This window comes from Heptranchias perlo, chromosome 5 (assembly GCF_035084215.1).
Source record: "Heptranchias perlo isolate sHepPer1 chromosome 5, sHepPer1.hap1, whole genome shotgun sequence".
Taxonomy (NCBI): Eukaryota; Metazoa; Chordata; class Chondrichthyes; order Hexanchiformes; family Hexanchidae; genus Heptranchias; species Heptranchias perlo.
In genome coordinates, this window is record NC_090329.1 from 40870955 (window position 1) to 40884446 (window position 13492).

General features: G+C 45.1%; 1 protein-coding gene across 4 annotated transcripts in view; it reads right to left on the minus strand.

Moving 5' to 3' along the window:
- The window catches only part of rock2a (rho-associated, coiled-coil containing protein kinase 2a), a 203307-nt gene that overhangs the window by 148418 nt on the left and 41397 nt on the right, over positions 1-13492 (minus strand). The gene's annotated exons all lie outside the window — the stretch shown is intronic.

Below are 13492 nucleotides of genomic sequence, written 5' to 3' on the forward strand. Positions count from 1 at the left end.
CACACCTGGAATACTGCGTACAGTTCTGGTGCCCTTATTTAAGGAAGGACATAACTTGCATTGGAGGCAGTTCAGAGAAGGTTCATTAGGTTGATTCTGGGTATGGAAGGGTTGTCTTATGAGGAAAGATTGAACAGGTTGGGTCTATACTCATTGGAGTTTAGAAGAATGAGAGGAGATCTTAGTGAAACATACAAGATTCTGAGGGGACTCGATAGGGTAGATGCTGAGAGGATGTTACCCTTCATGGGGGAATCTAAAACTAGAGGGCATAGTCTCAGAATAAGGGGTCATCCGTTTAAGACGGAAATTAAGAGGAATTTCTTCTCCCAGAGGGTTATGAATCTTTGGAATTCTTTACCCCAAAAAGCTGTGGAGGCTGAGTCATTAAATACATTCAAGGCTGAGTTAGACAAATTTTTGATCAGCAGGGGAGTCAAAGGATATGGGGAAAAAGCGGGAAAATGGAGTTGAGATAAAAATCAGATCAGCCATGATCTCATTAAATGGTGGAGCAGGCTCAATGGGCCAAATGGCCTACTCCTGCTCCTATCTCTTATGGGATACTGAAATTTACCACATTACAAATCAACAAGGTCCCATGTTTGATCCATAGTACATGCTAAGTTAGCTGATCTCAACTGGGAAAGTGATGAGGGCATAACAACTGGCCTCCCTGCTTCAGATGGGGAATGGGAAAGAGATAGTATGGGAGGAGGGCACAGGAGGCAACATTTTAGCCAGGATTCTCACTCTGATTGCTATTGAGTGACCCCTATTCGAAGTATGCCTGTGCATATATATTGGGTGAGCTCAAGATTGCAGTCCTCTGTGATACCCCTGAAATAGAACAACCGACAGGCAAGTACCATTAAACTCACAAATTAACAATGGCCATTTGCGCCAGATACCGAAGAGCAACTGATATCTGTGGAACTATATCCCAGCAAAGTATCACTTTCACGAGAGGAGAAAGGGAGAAAATTAGGAGAGAAAAGAGAAACTATACCAAATTACATTTTGTTTTGGGGGAAGCAGAGCAGAAAGAGATGGTGAAGTGATACAGTTTAGCCCCACAATACACTCAAGATAGGTACCCTATCAAACATCAGAATTAATTAGTGATGCTAGCTGGTGAAAAAGAATACGCAATTATCACATAGTGGTAAATTAGTGTACACACACACACACACACACACACACACACACACACATTTATATGGCACCTTTAACAAGGAATAACACCGCAAGGTACTTCACAGAGGTATGATCAGATAAAAACAGACGCCTAGCCAAAGGCGTTTAGGCCCCATGCCCTGCAATTTCCTCCCTAAACCATTCCGGCTCTCTACCTCCCTCTCTTCCTTTTCCACGCGGCTTAAAACCCACCTCCCGAAAGTGACACTTTGCTGGGATATAGTTCCGCAGATACCAGTTGCTCTTCACTATTAATTTGTGAGTTTAACAGTGCTTGCCTATAGGTTATTCTATCACAGGGGTATCACAGATATTAGGAGGTGCAACCAAAAGCTAGGTGAAAGAGCTGGGTTTTAAGCCAGATGGAAAAAGAAAGGGAGGTAGAGAACCGGAATGTTTTAGGGAGGAAATTGCAGGCACAGTTACCAATAGTAGGGCAAAAGGAGGGAAGGATGCACAAGAGGCCAGAGTCAGGGCAACACAGACTTCTGGGGGGGTGGGGGGGTTGCAGAGATAGAAGAGGGGCATAACCATCAAGGAATTTGAGCCAATGTATGTTAGCAAAGACAGGAGTGATGGATGAGCGGGATTTGGTACAGGATAGGATATGGGCAACAGAATTTTGGATGAGCTGAAGTTTACAGAGCATGGATACTGGGAGGCCGGCCAGGAGAGCATTGGCATGGATGAGAGTTTCAGCAGCACACAGGCCGAGGCAGGGCCGGAGGCAGATGATGTTACAGGTGGAAGTAGGCGGTCTTTATGCTGAAGAGGGTGTGGAGTCGGAGCTCAGCTCGAACAGGATGTTGGGCTTGTGAACCTGAGACATTGGCCAAGAAGAGCATGGAATCAATGGCAAGGTACAAAGTTTGTGGGGGTGGACAAACAGAATGGGTGAAAAATTCGATTGGGCCCATTTTCAGGCATAGGTAGTACGATCCGCTATTACCCCGCGCCTGATGGCCCCTATGCAGGCAGCATGTGAATTTCAAGCTGCCTGCTACTTACCACGATATCTCCATGGAGCCAGTGCTACCCGCGCTGCTGAGAGGCTGCACGGAGAATGAGGAAGTCAGAAATGGGGTGTGCTTATCAGCAACCTGTACCTCTTAAAGGTGCAGGTGCACATTTTAAATGGGACATGCACAGTCCACAAGGAGGAGGGAAAGATGGTCGCAATGATGGTAGGACCAGCGAGAGAGAGGGCCCCATGCATCTCGGATGATGCACTGGAGGCCCTGGTGGGTGAAAGGAGGGCCAACATGTACCCACTGAGTGGCAGGAGACCCTCCAGACTGCAGCTCCAGTCATTAGTAGGCTGTGGCCCAGGAAGTAAACGCCAGGAACATGGCACCATGCACATGGGTGCAATGCCGAAAGAAGTTCAAAGATTTGACACGAGTGGTCAAGGTGAGTGAATACAAGTGTCAAGTGGCACATCCTACCAAATGCACCACTGCTCCACGCATCACACTCCCTGTCACCCACCCATCAAACACTGCCCATCCATATGCAATGCTGCACTCAGCATGTTGCATCTCACCCATATATAGTGCCACACTAGCAGGCTACACAACCACCACTCACAGGCCACACACACACTGGCAGCTATTCGACCAAGACAGGCACATCACCCACACACCTTGTAGGATACGCACTGACACACTGTCGTGCAGGAGAAGTTGGCGCATAACAGCTGGCAGCATGAGACCCCCGACGGTGGACAGGGATGCTTACACGTCCTCACCACCCCCCCCCCCACCCAAGAGGAGACAGTGCTTCGGATCATTGCACCAGCAGACGCTGCAGCAGTGACAACATGCCACGTTGGAGGTCCCAAAGTAGGGGGTCTCTGCATAGCTAATGCTCCTTCTCGTTTCCCACATCTCCCTCCTCCCATAATCTTTTCTGACTCACATGCTGCAGATGCTGTAGGCACGCACGTCTTACTTGCTCCTCACCTGTTTCCCTTTGTCACTGCAGATACCCAAGAACACATGGTGGCACTGTCTGGGGTGGGGGAGGACATTGAAGCCACACAGTCACTTGATCTGACACTCACTTCCACCAGCTCAGAGACTGACACTGCGCGTTGTTTAGAGGTTAGTTTGGAGGGATCGGCCCGTGGTGAGACACCGGGCACAAGTACACAGGAGCCGGGGCGGAAGAAACAGATACCACAGGTGCCAGCTCGCCGGAAGGCGAAGTCGCTCACTAGTTCTGCTGCAGAGGATTCAGGTGAGGACTTCAACAGGCCAGGCTACAGAAGATGGCTGATGGGCGTACACCAACAAATGCTTGAGGCACTGGAAAGCCTGCGCACAATGACAAGGGGCATAGAGGAGTCCAGCTCCAACTTGGCACAGGGCTTTGCACAGAGCTTGGAGCCCATCCTTTCCAACATGGAACGGGTGGTCACCTCCATCAGCACACCTGTGGAACCCACCATGATACACATCTGATGGCCGGAGTCGGGGCTTCCACTGCAGCACAAACCGATGACATCAAAAGGTCTACAAGCTACGGTTGCAGCTCAGGCTGCTACAGTGGAAGCTCAGGCTGCTGCTATCATGGCTCTGGGGATCACTGTGGAAAGGGGATTCCAGGGCTTCACTGCACTCCAGCAATCCATTCTTCAGCTGATCACCAGGATTGCTGTGGCACCGCCCTGGGAGAGTGGCAGTGGCGCCATGGCAGTCGGGCTTGCTGTCCTCTCAGGATGAGAGCATTCCTGCTCCCACCCCACCCTGTTCTTGCCTATCAGCCAGCCAGGCCAGACTGCTGCAGTCGATGCTGAGATAGTGAAGTCTGAAGCTGGGCCCTCCCTGCCTAGAGCTGCTCGAAGTCATCCTCCAAGGCCATCTGCATGCTCCTCCATTGAAGGTAAACAGGTTCCCACCACCCATGCTCCAGCACCTCATAGGAGCACTAGGATAGGTAAAGGCACACGAACAACAAGGGTGAATAGTTCTGTTCTGTTTCCATAGTTTCATTTATTCATTGATAAATGCGACTTTGAATTTGCATTTGGTGGTGGTTTTTATTTGTGCGATGAGCTGAGGGGGAAACTAATATGCAATCAGATGGAGGGCGATTTGATTGTTTGTGGGAGCGGAAAGGTGGGGAGTGTCGGACTGTTGGGGGATGTCGTTCACATCATTGATAGCGGGCACGGATCAGGCGAGCCTTTGCAGACCAGGCGTGTGGTCCCTGTTGCATCCTTGAGACTTCCTCCTCCTCAGCCTCCAGGTCTTCTCTGATCATTGGTGGCAAAGGCTAGTCACTCATGATGGTGAGGTTGTGCAGCATGCAGCATACCACCACGAATCCGCCCACCCGCTCAGCGGAGTACTGCAGGGCTCCTCCAGAACGGTCCAGGCAGCAGAAGTGTTGTTTCAGGAGGCCAATGGTGTGCTCCATGATGTGTGTGGCAGCACGGCACTCATTAGAGGCCTGCTGTGCACATGTGCATTGGTTCCTGACCAGAGTCATGAGTCACGGCTTGAGGGAATAGCCTTCATCAGCCCAGTAGCCAGCCTTTGACTTGCCGAGTCGGGTGAAAGATAGCTGGCACGTTGGACTGCCGCATGACAAAGGCGTCGGACCTGCTCCCAGGGTAGCAGGCATCGACCTCCATGATTTGATGCGTGTGGTCACACACCAGCGCACTCAGGGAGTGGAAGCCCTTACGGTTGACAAAGACGGCTGAGGTGATATGCGGGGCACGCAGGGCAATATGTGTGCGCAGTCAACGGCACCCTGCACCATTGGGAAGCCAGCAATGTGAGCGAACCCCCGTGCTCGCCCATTCTGCTTTTCTCTGCCAAGAGGGAAGGTGATGAACCTGTTCCTCACGTCGCCAGCAGAGGCCTGAAATGATCCTGAGTCATAGAAATTCAGTGCCACGATGACCTTCACAGTCACAGGCAATGCTGTCATTGCCCTACTCTGAGGCCTCAGTTGTGGCCGCACCAGTTGACAGATCTGGGTCACGGCTTTCTTGGTGAACCTCAGGCATCGGATGCAATCCTCTTCGGTTATGTTAAGCTAAGAGAATTGGTCCCGGAAGGCCCTCAATGGATACGGCCTCTTGCTCAGTGCCCCTCATCCTCCCTCTCCTCACAGCTTGACCTGCTGTGCGTGGCCTCTCTGCATGCTCCTAGTCATGCTCAATGCCCAGCGGGTGCCCTAGCAGACCACCCACGGTTGCCAAGAATGTTGTTCACCACGGTTATAACTTTCCGAACTGTAAGGCAGTACCTGCCAAACCACTCTCAAAGATACTCTAGGAACTCTCAGTAAGTATAGGGAGCTTCAAAAAACACTTCCTGTTCCACCAACAGCCTGAAGCAATAATCCAGCAACTAACCTGTAAATCCTGCATGATCCCTTTAAATAGCACTGGTAGGGGATCCTCCAGGCACTCTAAGACACATTCAGGTGTGCGTGATTGAGACTGTGTTTGGAGTTGAGCGTTATGGTCCAAAATGGTGTCTATCACTTTAAATCAGCGTTTTAAAACTGCATTTTCTCCATACTTCACATGCTTCCGGCGTTCGGTATTTGCTTATGCGCTAACTTCTATACCAAGATGGCGTCCAGCGCAAGTCACACTGGAAATGTGTACATGCAGCCAAGGCACCATCTTGGATGTTCGAAAGGCCAAGTAGCGCCGAAACAACGGATGCTACACGGCCCAATTTAGCGCCCAGTGGCTTTGGTCTTCCCAATATTTGAATGGAAGAAATTGCAGCTCATCCAAGACTGGATGTCAGACAAGCAGTCGGAGAACACAGAAGCAGTGGAGGGGTAGAGAGAGGAGGTGGAGAGGTAGGGCTGGATGTCATGAACGTAAATGTGGAAGCTGACCCTATGTCTTTGGATGATGTCACCAAGGGGCAGCATGTAGAGGAGGAAGAGGAGAGAGCCGCGGATAGATCATTGAGGGACTCCAGAAGCAACCTTTGCAGCGAAAGGAAGATACTCTGACCATGATCAGATAGTTAAGAGTGTAACCAAGCAAGCACAGACTCACTGAGCTGGACAATGGAGAGGCACTCACCACAGGCTTCAGTGAAGGTGAACAGTATCATAATGACAAGTTTTGAGCAGTAACTAGTCTGTCTACATATTTAAATTCTTGAAACTTCTTGTTGTGTTTCTCATCACGATTTACTGACGTCTGCTGGAATGCTTGGTTAAGATTCAATATACTTACCATTACTTAGAATGCAGTGCAGGCTTCCAGACACTAAGTGGGGTTGTGCTACATATTATGTCCATCTACCAGCTCACATGGCCCCCAATACCAGCCTCGTCCCAACCACTTCCTTTAGTATCTTCTGTTCTCCCTGTGGTCACACGTCTCGCAGCTCAAGCCCTCCAGTCTCTCCATCCACTGTTCCTTCACACCATCAACCATTCATGTAATACAGCATAGCTCTAGACTGGTGTAAGCATTGAGGATTGTGCGCGAAAAGAAGGTACGGTTTGCAATGGATCAGGGTGTTGGGTCGAGGAGCGGGGAAGGTAGGCAGAATGCGCAGCACTGCACCACCTGGTATTCAGAGGCCTACATTAATTATATTGGATTTTAAGCAAGTATTACAGCAGCCCGAGGCCCACTTACCAAGGTCTTATCTCCTTTCCTATCCTGACCTCAACTCCAACATTGGCCTGGAACGGCATCTCTTTTATGGGCCTTGCTACCAGCCAACTCTCAACTCTACTACTTCATTTTCCTCCCGAATGTTAGGGAACAGGGGCCACCAGTGACAGCTCCAGGGCCACAATCCTGTCAATGCAAGTCGGCCATATCTATAGATATTGGAGATAACTCATTTTTCATCAGATACTAAAATTTGTACCAAGTAAATATAACTAGCTAATTCAATAATCACAAAATGTATTAAAATGTTTACTTTTGAATTATTTTATTTGTTACAATTGTTATTTACAAATTGGTAGCATATAAGGCCAAGGATTTCATGCTAAAACAATAAACTATCCTGCTCAGATTTCATCTTCAGTATGGTATACAATTTGCTCATCAACACACACAAAAGTACAAGTGTCCCAAGAGAATGAGTTAGCTATAATACACTTGGGTGAAATACTAATCAGTTACAGGTCTACAGGTAGCAGCAGTTGGGCAATTTGAAGTGATGAATTAAGAACATCACAGAAAGCATTAAAACGTATTGTCTTGCATTTACTTTTGCTTATGACAATGCAAAAATGTAGCAAAGTGTAATTTTTCAGGTATTCTGAAGCAATCTCTATACACCTAGCAATCAATTTTCAAATGGAACCTGAAATGTAATGAGAAAATTCATCAAAAAGGAACGCTATGGTTGTCTTACAAAACTAAATTGAAGGTTTATCATCATAAAAGGCTCATCTAACATAATTAAGGCTAATCAGGTGTAAATGTTTGTGGAACTAAAATACTGAACAAGTGCTTTCTTTTAAAAATATACTTGTGATTCTCTCAGAGTATGACTTATGGGGTCATGGTAGAGGCCAATCTGTAGAAGTGGCTGTATGTTTGGACAGAGGCAAGCTCAGGATAAGGCCAGGCCTCGAGTCAATGTCTGGACAGAGGACAGGTCATGGATGGCGAGGCCAAATCTGGACATTGCAAGCTAAGGTGAAGGCAGAGACCAGGTTGCAAGTCTAACGAGGCCAGAAGGATTTTGAAGGCCAGAGCTCAAGGTGAGGTCACGCTATGAGTTGGCAGTAAGAGGGAGTGTGAAATGCTGCTGTACTCAAAACTATCACACCATCAAGATGTCCTACCGCTACAGTTTCCAAGATGGTGATCATCTGTACTCCTGCATACCCCACTGGATCAGTTTTTTACTAATGTTTCTGATTTTTGTTTTGTGGCAAGTAATTTATGAATCAGAAAAATAAAGAAAATAACCAATTAGACAGTAGGAAAGCACACAATTAGACACTACAGACACAAAGTAACAATTTAAAATGTTACTGCTACTCAAATATTAGTATTTCCTCATCTTCAAATGGTCGTCCACATACCATTGGAATCTCCCAAACAAAACCCACAGGGCAAAATTTTATTTCAGCTGCTTTCAACAGTGTACTACTTCATCCCATCAGAGGTCCTCCTCTTTTCCATGCTCACTCCTAAGACAAGGAGCAGAGCTTACTACATCCACAACACAGTTTAGTCAATGATACAATGCTTTTTATATGTTTTGGGGTAGGTGAGTTAAGAAAAATAAGACAGACAATCAACTTATTAAGGTTAAAGACAAAAAACGAAATTGGCGTCATTTGTATAATGTCAGCCCCACAGATGTATCCAACTCCCCCCACCCCCCCACTCTGCCCCCAAAAATGAGTAACCACTATCGATAGTACCTGTTGAGCCTATATTCGTTGTCCATCATTTGATACCTTCAACACTTGGAGTTGCCCAGTTAGAAGCTTTTAGTTGGGAGCTAGTTATTTAAGACAGAGTTTTAGGAGCTGCAACTCTCAGACTTGCCTGCCTTAGTTGTGCAAGTTCACAGACAGGCATTTCTAAGATAAAGCGTCAAACTGAAATAGAGCTTGGAACTGGAAAGAACCACCAAAAGGCATGAGGTAGATTCAAGTTTGAGAAAGCCATGCAGTGTTAATCACCAAAGATGTTGGATAGCAAACATAAGGAAATGCAGTCAAACCACCAAATTTGGAGGGGGAGGATATTAGGTGGCCAAGAGCCTATGGGGAGAAAATGAGATTAAGAAAAAAAAATGCCTGAACTTCAGAAAATAGGGCAATGTATTTACGTTTTACATCAAACCAAAATGACTAACATAGCAATTACTCATCCAAAGAATTTAAAATGTTCCTGAAGACAAATCCGGAGACATACTTGTTAGTACATAGGGGCACAAGATGTCCCACATAAATTATTAGCAATCCTGTTTAAACTACTATTGCAGTTACAGCTACATATTGCTATGCTCATCCAAATACCTTGTTTGAACATGCCTCCAAACAAAATTCTTGGTGCTGTAGGTTTAGATTTGATTCCTTCAGAGGACCCAAGACTTTCCTGGACTGTGTGCTTCAGCATCTCACGTGGTACATTTACCCATTAAGTCATTTTATTTTTTTATTATAGAATTATAGATAGCTCAGGCACAGAAATAGGCCATTTCAAACATCAGGTACATTGGTGTTTTCCTCCAGATGAGCCCCTTAGTCTGATTCCACTCTCCTGCTCAATCTTCAACCTTCAGTATTTCTCTTTTTAAAAGCAACTATCAAATTCCTTTTCAGAACTAGTTGTGAAGGGTAATTTTGTGAACTTTCCTCCAAGACACGGAAGCATCAATTGCCGTTTGTGAATGTATTATATACATCAAGAACACAAGTCCAACGTCAGCTTTCACTGCCAAATACAGTGCTCAAAACAGAAAATTATTCAAACAAATGCAACTATATAAATTAGAAGGAAAAATAGATCAAACAGTGAGCTCATTACTGTAATGTAAACAATTTTACAACACCAAGTTATAGTCCAGCAATTTTATTTTAAATTCACAAGCTTTCGGAGACTTCCTCCTTCCTCAGGTAAATGTCATTTACCTGAGGAAGGAGGAAGTCTCCGAAAGCTTGTGAATTTAAAATAAAATTGCTGGACTATAACTTGGTGTTGTAAAATTGTTTACAATTGTCAACCCCAGTCCATCACCGGCATCTCCACATCATGACTACTGTAATGTAGTTTCATGAGTTCAGATAGCTGCTTCAGATTGTTCAAGCTTCATTCTCATTATTTAGGACATCTGAAGCCCTTCATTGCAGCATATCCCCATTCTTTAATCAGCAATAACATGCACCAACTACAAATGACACTTTGTAATTCCCATCACAGGAGCTGTCCACTATAACACGCACTGGCATGGAAAAAAGTAAACTGCATCGCTGTGCAAACTATATAGGCTATCGTGAGTTTCACAAACAAATCTGGGGTGGTTGTGGAATACTGATTAATCGTAAAAGCAAACACTGCTCTTTGCATATTTGTCACAGCCTTGTACAGTCTACAGATGCAATACAGAAGACATATTCTCTGTAACATCCGGTAATATAAATCCCAATACACATAAATCTTAGTTCTCAAATCATGCAGCATAATATTATTTAGAATCAAGTTACATTATTCAGTTATATAAATCTAATGTCCATCATAGCACTCACTGCAACAAAAGCAGAAAATTACTAACAATGGTAAGCGCTGTTAAATTTGTCTATATTATACAGCGCTCAAAGGGGCAACAATTGGAATGTAAAGCTTTGGAACCTCAAGTTCCAAACTGGTTGGGGATCATGGAAATTTAATGATCACAGAGTTGCCACATTTTAACATGTGGTCAACTTAGAGATGTTAAAAATGTGGTTTGGGGCCAGAAAAATTGAGCAACTTCCTGCATAGTATGATGGGTGAGTTAGCAAGACACAATTTGTACAGTTAACATTAACTTCAAAACATAGGACTTTTTGAAAAAAAAAGTTAAATTACAGCTCTACAGTAAATCAAGGCTACGGCTCATCATTTGCAAATCTTTCCCCCCCCTAACATCTTCAGCCCTCAAGACACTGTTGCTGGTGTGTAATGTTCCATAGTCACCAGCACCCCTTTGGTACTTCATCCAAGGGTTGCGAAGCAAGTTGAGAAAGTGTTGTGGAGTGGGGGTGGATTGGGGGGGGGGGGGAGGGGGGTATTAGCTCACGCTGAAGACCGCGAAGCATTGTTGGGTTCCAAAGGTTGCTTGAATTTAAATCCCTCCATGGTCTCAACTGACTTACCTCTGCAATGTCCTCCTGCCTTGTAAAGTCTCTAAATAACTCAACATGGGTACATTCAGAGCCTGGCATGAGAAAGGGATCACCAGACTGCTTTGGCTCCTTCACAATGGCCAAAAATCAGTTAGCTGACAAATTTCACCTCCTTCAGCATAACCAATTTCATAATCTCCAGAACCCAACAGTGCTTTACAGTTTCCATCGTGAGCCAATTCAGCAACCTCCCCACCCCATCAACAACTCTTCCTCGACATGCCCCGCAACCCTTCCTGTGTTGTTCCTAACATAAATGCAGTGTCACCAAGAAAACTGGATTTGTCCATTTACTCTTCCCACAAACAGGTGTTGCATACTAAACGTGAGAGTTTTAACAATATACCAGTCAATTTTGTGCTGCAATGCACACAGGAAGTCAAAACCAAGTGTGGTCTTCAGGTGAAGCAGGATTAGAGGGCAGGGGATAACTAAACCAGAGCACATAGATGTAATTCGGGTGCCATTTTAAAATCACAGTTTCTGACTTGTGTTTATATAATAAACATAAGTATAAACTTACAGCAATTTGAGAAGCAGAAAAGTAGAGTTGATTGCAACATTGGACTTTGAGGAGCTACGCCAGGGTAGAACTGAGATGCTATAGCCCCACCACTAGCAGTGGGAGAGGTGTTTATAGGGATATTTGCATTGACAGTTTCCGTTATAATTGCAGACAAAGATATTTAAAATGGAAATATTAAAATAAGGCTTCTTTTTGTCAATTTTGAATCCTTCCTTGTTTCCTGAAATCACTGATTCCATGCTGGCATGCAATTCCACAGATAACCTCCTAACCCCAACCTCCCCCTATCCCGCAACCAAACCAGGACCTCACCCAAGTGGCCTTTATTTATGAATCTCAGAACAAAGTGCAAACCAAGCAAATCAGCCATGAGGGAGCAGCTGAGCCAAGCCAAACCAAATCCTGTCAAATCCAACGTCCACAACATGCTGAGGTCCATTGTTTCACCATACCATGGGCCCAGCTGAGACCAGCTAATTCAGCACAGGCCAGGAACTGAACTTGGAATCTAGAGTCTAAGTTTATCACAGTAGCGTTTTACCTCATGCAACATGAAACCCAACAGTTGAGCAAACACCTCCTCCAGTAGTTCTCATTGTAATGTTTGGGTGTGGGCTCTGGAGTTATATCATAACCTTGGCATTCCTATAATGCAGAAACCGTTTCTCAGCATGCTTAAGTGCATTATTCTCTTAGGCTGAGTGCCATAACAGTGGAGTAACTGCAGGACAAAAAAAAACTATTATGGCTATGTTGTGTTCTGACCTGATAGTGCTATGTTGGAGAATGAACTAACATTAAGATCAAACACTGGCCAATTCCCAGGTCAGCTGCAAGTGGTCAAAGCAACATGACTTGGCATGTGTGACTTCACTTGCTTTGTATCCAAACAGCCATTGTTTTCTTCCTGAAATAAATACCAAAATGGATAGTAGGCGAATAATTGAGGCTATACCAGTACAGCCTCAAACAGAAAGGTACTGCCTCTGACACACATTTTATCCATCAGTTTTTCTCTCAATTGTCTCTCTCTCTTTACCAGCAGGCTATGAAAAATAGTCTTAACATCAAGCTCAATAGATTCCTGTTCCTCACACCACTATTTACAGTTCTCATTGAATTGCAAAACGAAAATTGGGGATTCACGTAGAACATTGTTGCATACCACATCATTCAGAGCCACTTCGTATTTGTGAAAATTTGTGCTTCCACATTCTGGCTGACACGCCAGTACATTATTTAATGACTGCTGCAGCATCAGAGGGGTCGTCCTTCCTGGTGGATCAGGTAGACATTAGGATCCTATGATACCAATCAGTACCTTGGCTAACATTCCTCCCTTCACCTATAGCACCAAAGATAGACTGATTAGTCATTCAACTCAGTTGGCAGCACCCTTACCTTTAAGTCAGAAAGTTGTGGATTCAAACCCCATTTCAGGGCTTGAGCCTACAACACAGGCTTACACTTCAGTACAATACCAAGAAAGTAGTGCATTGTCAGAGAATACGTCTGTCAGAGGAGGTGTTAAACCAAGGCCCTCTTAGACTTCGGGTGGCGTAAAAAGATCCCATGGCATGATTCGAAGAGGAGCAGGGAGTCCTCCCAGTGTCCTTGCCAACATTCCTCCCTCAACCACCACCAAAAACAGATCAACTGGTTATTCATCTCATTTGTTGTTTGTGGGACGTTGCTATGCACAAATTAGCTGCTGCATTTGCCTACAAAAACATGACTTCATTTAAAAGTCATTCATTGGCTTTGAGATGCTTTCGCACAACCTGAGAACATAAAAGATATTGTATAAATGTAAGTTCTTTCTCAATTCATTGCATTCAAAGTGTTTTAAGATGGCTCTCTTTACCAGCCTCCCTGCTTCTATTCATAAACTACAATTTACTCAGAATACTG